This window comes from Penaeus japonicus, unplaced genomic scaffold (genome assembly GCF_977035675.1).
Source record: "Penaeus japonicus unplaced genomic scaffold, GWHDUDI00000001_assembly GWHDUDI00000017, whole genome shotgun sequence".
NCBI lineage: Eukaryota > Metazoa > Arthropoda > Malacostraca > Decapoda > Penaeidae > Penaeus > Penaeus japonicus.
The window spans coordinates 20,519,212-20,525,273 of record NW_028234419.1 but is presented as its reverse complement, the minus strand read 5'-3'; the positions used below and the strand labels follow the sequence as shown (position 1 = coordinate 20,525,273).

General features: G+C 46.8%; 1 pseudogene; it reads right to left on the bottom strand.

The window, feature by feature from the left end:
• Window positions 1–3,939: 3,939 nt before the first annotated feature.
• Window positions 3,940–5,620, bottom strand: LOC147470063 (uncharacterized; annotated as a pseudogene).
• Between the last annotated feature and the right edge of the window lie 442 nt (window positions 5,621–6,062).

Here is a 6,062-nt window from a genome sequence, read left to right as displayed (position 1 = left end):
TGCAAACTGTCCAAAAATGGGTAATCAATCAATGAAAAGCGGGCCTCTGGTTAAGACTGACTAGTCGTTCAGAGGGCCTGGTGGACTTGTGTCAAAATACAACATAGGTTTGCACCTGACGATTGCATCCCTCCTCTCAACCGGATCGGCCACAACATCCAGTAGAAAAAGGCTGAACTTCTTCCTTCGTTCTTCTCTGGGAGGAGGAAAATCTCCTTGTTTCCAACTCACTCAAAGCTTTACACTACCACGATGACTAAAGCAGAGGCCACGCGGCATCTAAGCGATAGGATACGATGATATTGGATACAGAAAGTAGCCTGATGAAAGAAAACAAACATGGTGACAGTACGTTAAAAGAAGAGCAAAGCAGAACCGAACAACTACAGTCCAGTTTCACTCCTCTCGACCGTTGGAAAAATGTTTTTGGAAAATTTTGGTAAACTAACAATAATCTGCTCGCAAAGACACTTTTGTCACTGCACTTGGTATTGCAGGTATTTCGATAGAGGCATAAGAGTCATTGCAGCAAAATTGATGAGTCTAGGGAATAAATGGTAACGTAGTGATGCTGATTGAAAACTATCTTCAGAAAATTAGGTAACGGTCATGCATCCCATGAACTTCATGTTCAAGACAGCGTGCCACAGGGCAGTGTCATTGATCCACTTCTGAAGAACATATATTATGACGATATCGTACAACCTTCCCTTGAAACTCTAGCCTCATCCTCACATTTAGCTGCGATACTCAAATTCAGTCAAACACATAAAAACACACTCGACCTCATAACTCCATAGGGCCGTAAATGGCAGGTCACTCAGGTACCAGAAAACAAAAACAAACAAACAGGCAATGATTATAGCTCGACCGGAAACCAATCAGGTGACTACCCTAAGGTTAAATGACAAAGCCATCAATATCAACAAGGAAGTAAACGTTCTTAGCAGTAGATTAATAATAATGTTACTTTCACAAGCCACGTTAGAGAATTGGACAAGAATGCTGCAAGATAGCTGTTATACGACACATTGCTCCTCCATTTGACAGCGAAGGATGTGTTGCACAGCTCAACTCACATGTCTGCTCCCTGATGGAGTATTCACCACGTGCTTGGCCCTGGTCACCATCTCGTCGAGAAAGATAGACAGACAGATAGATAGATAGATAGATAGGTAGATAGATAGATAGATAAAGAGAAAGATACATAGATAGATAGAGAGAGAGAGAGAGATAATTATATATATATAAATTTACACACACACACACACACACACACACACACACACACACACACACACACACACACACACATATATATATATATATATATATATATATATATATATATATATATATATATATATATACATACATACATAGAGAGAGAGAGAGAGAGAGAGAGAGAGAGAGAGAGAGAGAGAGAGAGAGAGAGAGAGAGAGAGAGAGAGAGAGAGAAATTGATAAAAGCTACTGGAAAGTAGATGAATAAGCAAGTGGTAAAAAATGTGAATAAAGAGATGAATGTGTGTAAATAGACAAATAATAGTATAGATGAATTGATAAGATATATAGGTAATAGCTAGAATGTTCAAATAAATTGCACAAAGAAAAATGATGAAATGATAATGATATAAAGAGGCATAATACAATGATATAATAGGTGCCGTAATAGTATCATTTATCTAAGAAGGTTAATAGATAAATGAATCGAAGAAAAGCGAAAGGAAGAATTCGAGGAGTAAATGAAATAAAAGAGATTTTTTTTTCTTTCTTGTTTCCTCATCCATCCTTCAAAATTCTTTTCCTTCCATCTATTCCTTATTCCCTCATTTTCTTTTTCCTTCCCTCCTAATCTCCCTTCTACCTTCCTTCTCCCTCATCCTCCTTCCCTTCCGTCTTCCTCTCCTCTTTTCCTCCTTCCCTCCTTCTTTTCCGTCTTCCTTCCTGCTTTCCTCCTTCTCTTCCATCCTCCATCTCCCCTCCATTCCTCCTTCCTCCCCTTCCTACCATCTCCCCTCCATTCCTCCTTCCTCCCCTTCCTACCGTCTCCCCTCCATTCCTCCTTCCTCCCCTTCCTACCGTCTCCCCTCCATTCCTCCTTCCTCCCCTTCCTACCGTCTCCCCTCCATTCCTCCTTCCTCCCCTTCCTACCGTCTCCCCTCCATTCCTCCTTCCTCCCCTTCCTACCGTCTCCCCTCCATTCCTCCTTCCTCCCCTTCCTACCATCTCCCCTCCATTCCTCCTTCCTCCCCTTCCTACCATCTCCCCTCCATTCCTCCTTCCTCCCCTTCCTACCGTCTCCCCTCCATTCCTCCTTCCTCCCCTTCCTACCATCTCCCCTCGTCTTCTCATCCTTCTCTCCCATCTTCTGTCCCTCTTTTATTGTTCTTTTCTTCCTTCTCTACCGTCCTCCTTCCCTCTTTCTCCCTCCATACTCCTACCTCCTTCTCTCCATACAGTAACCACAACTGAAATCACACGCCATAATCGGCCTTAGTACAGGGCGCCATTGGGAAACGCGTAAACAAAGGGAATATTTCTTCCCGCCCCGGGGCTGAACCGTCGCCATGAATATTTCATATAAACTTTTGACCTGTGCATTCTTCCCTTCTTTGACCTTCTGCCTTGTTTCCTTCTCACTCTGACTTGTGCTTTCTCCCTTGCTTCGTTCCATCTCTGACCTGTGCTTTCTGCCTTGCTTCCTTCTCACTCTAACCTGTACTTTCTCCCTTGCTTCGTTCCTTCTATGACCTGTGCTTTCTGCCTTGCTTCCTTCTCACTCTGACTTGTGCTTTCTCCCTTGCTTCGTTCCTTCTCTGACCTATGCTTTCTGCCTTGCTTCCTTCTCACTCTGAGGGAAAAGAAAGAGGAGAAGGAAGAAGAAACAGAAGAAGGACTCTGTGAGTAGGAAAAAAGAAACTCTGAGGAAAATAGACCTCTGAGAACTGAGGAAAAAGTAAAAGCTGAGCAGAAGAAAGTAAAGCCACCCAGACAGAACCAGACCACATACAGAGAGCTGACAGAGCAACTCTGTTGCCATACGTTATCCAGGCACCCTCCCGCGCACCTGACAATGTGCGCCGCCAGCCTCCTGAGGGGCCGCGAAGGCGCACACTCGAAGGAGACTCTGAAAGAGAGAACCAGTGATAGGGACACTGGCACCAGGGAGAACGAGGCCATCGCGCCCCCCGGATACCCCTCAGGAGCGCACAGATCGTCCCCCCCATGCCCCTGGCCACAGCCCGCCGGCGCTTGCACCGCGCTGCCCGTACCCTATCCGCCGCCTCCTCTCCCCCCACGAGCGTCAGCATGGTGAGCAGCACGCCCATAGGGTGTCTTTCTGCTGCTTTCGCATCCATCTCACTATAACTTGTGCTTTCTGCCTTCTTCGTTCCTTCTCTGACCTATGCTTTCTGCCTTGCTTCCTTCTCACTCTGACCTGTGCTTTCTGCCTTGCTTCCATCTCACTCTAACCTGTGCTTTCTGCCTTGCTTCGTTCCTTCTCTGGCCTGTGCTTTCTGCCTTGCTTCCTTCTCACTCTGACCTGTGCTTTCTGCCTTGCTTCCATCTCACTCTAACCTGTGCTTTCTGCCTTGCTTCGTTCCTTCTCTGGCCTGTGCTTTCTGCCTTGCTTCCTTCTCACTCTGACTTATGCTTTCTCCCTTGCTTCGTTCCTTCTCTGACCTGGTCTTTCTCACTGGCTTTCCTCTCACCTGTACATTCTTCCCTTCTTTGACCTGTGCTTCCTGCCTTTTCTATCTCTACCTTCTTCTTCTGACCTGTACTTTTTTCCCTTGCTTCGTTCCTACTTTGAATTGTGCCTTCCTTGTTCCTCTGACCTTTGCTTTCTTCCCCTTGCTTCGTTCCATCTCTGACCTGTGCTTTCTCCCTTGCTTCGTTCCTTCTATGACCTGTGCTTTCTGCCTTGCTTCCTTCTCACTCTGACCTGTGCTTTTTGCCTTGCTTCGTTCTCACTCTGACCTGTGCTTTCTGCCTTGCTTCCTTCTCACTCTGCCCTGTGGTTTCTGCCTTGCTTCCATCTCACTCTAACCTGTGCTTTCTGCTTGCTTCCTTCTCACTCTAACCTGTGCTTTCTGCCTTGCTTCCATCTCACTCTAACCTGTGCTTTCTGCCTTGCTTCCATCTCACTCTAACCTGTGCTTTCTGCCTTGCTTCCTTCTCACTCTAACCTGTGCTTTCTGCCTTGCTTCCATCTCACTCTAACCTGTGCTTTCTGCCTTGCTTCCATCTCACTCTAACCTGTGCTTTCTGCTTGCTTCCTTCTCACTCTGACCTGTGCTTTCTGCCTTGCTTCCTTCTCACTCTGACTTGTGCTTTCTCCCTTGCTTCCTTCTCACTCTGACTTGTGCTTTCTCCCTTGCTTCGTTCCTTCTCTGACCTGTGCTTTCTGCCTTGCTTCCTTCTCACTCTGACCTGTGCTTTCTGCCTTGCTTCCGTCTCACTCTGACCTGTGCTTTCTGCCTTGCTTCCTTCTCACTCTAACCTGTGCTTTCTGCCTTGCTTCCATCTCACTCTAACCTGTGCTTTCTGCCTTGCTTCCATCTCACTCTAACCTGTGCTTTCTGCCTTGCTTCCATCTCACTCTAACCTGTGCTTTCTGCCTTGTTTCCTTCTCACTCTGACTTGTGCTTTCTCCCTTGCTTCGTTCCATCTCTGACCTGTGCTTTCTCCCTTGCTTCGTTCCTTCTATGACCTGTGCTTTCTGCCTTGCTTCCTTCTCACTCTAACCTGTGCTTTTTGCCTTGCTTCGTTCCTTCTCTGACCTGTGCTTTCTGCCTTGCTTCCTTCTCACTCTGACCTGTACTTTCTCCCTTGCTTCGTTCCTTCTCACTCTGACTTGTGCTTTTCCCCTTGCTTCGTTCCTTCTATGACCTGTGCTTTCTGCCTTGCTTCCTTCTCACTCTAACCTGTGCTTTCTGCCTTGCTTCCATCTCACTCTAACCTGTGCTTTCTGCCTTGCTTCGTTCCTTCTATGACCTGTGCTTTCTGCCTTGCTTCCTTCTCACTCTGACCTGTGCTTTCTGCCTTGCTTCCTTCTCACTCTAACCTGTGCTTTCTGCCTTGTTTCCTTCTCACTCTGACTTGTGCTTTTCCCCTTGCTTCGTTCCTTCTATGACCTGTGCTTTCTGCCTTGCTTCCTTCTCACTCTAACCTGTACTTTCTCCCTTGCTTCGTTCCTTCTATGACCTGTGCTTTCTGCCTTGCTTCCTTCTCACTCTAACCTGTACTTTCTCCCTTGCTTCGTTCCTTCTATGACCTGTGCTTTCTGCCTTGCTTCCTTCTCACTCTGACTTGTGCTTTCTCCCTTGCTTCGTTCCTTCTCTGACCTATGCTTTCTGCCTTGCTTCCTTCTCACTCTGACCTGTGCTTTCTGCCTTGCTTCCATCTCACTCTAACCTGTGCTTTCTGCCTTGCTTCGTTCCTTCTCTGGCCTGTGCTTTCTGCCTTGCTTCCTTCTCACTCTGACCTGTGCTTTCTGCCTTGCTTCCATCTCACTCTAACCTGTGCTTTCTGCCTTGCTTCGTTCCTTCTCTGGCCTGTGCTTTCTGCCTTGCTTCCTTCTCACTCTGACCTGTGCTTTCTGCCTTGCTTCCATCTCACTCTAACCTGTGCTTTCTGCCTTGCTTCGTTTTCTCTCTGGCCTGTGCTTTCTGCCTTGCTTCCTTCTCACTCTAACCTGTGCTTTCTGCCTTGCTTCCATCTCACTCTAACCTGTGCTTTCTGCCTTGCTTCCTTCTCACTCTAACCTGTGCTTTCTGCCTTGCTTCCTTCTCACTCTAACCTGTGCTTTCTGCCTTGCTTCCTTCTCACTCTAACCTGTGCTTTCTGCCTTGCTTCCTTCTCACTCTAACCTGTGCTTTCTGCCTTGCTTCCTTCTCACTCTAACCTGTGCTTTCTGCCTTGCTTCGTTCCTTCTATGACCTGTGCTTTCTGCTTGCTTCCTTTTCCTAATCCACCTTCCTAATTCCTCCTCCCCCTTTCTCCTCTTCACCTAATCCACCTTCTCTTCCTCTTTCTCTTCCTCCTCTCCCTTTTTC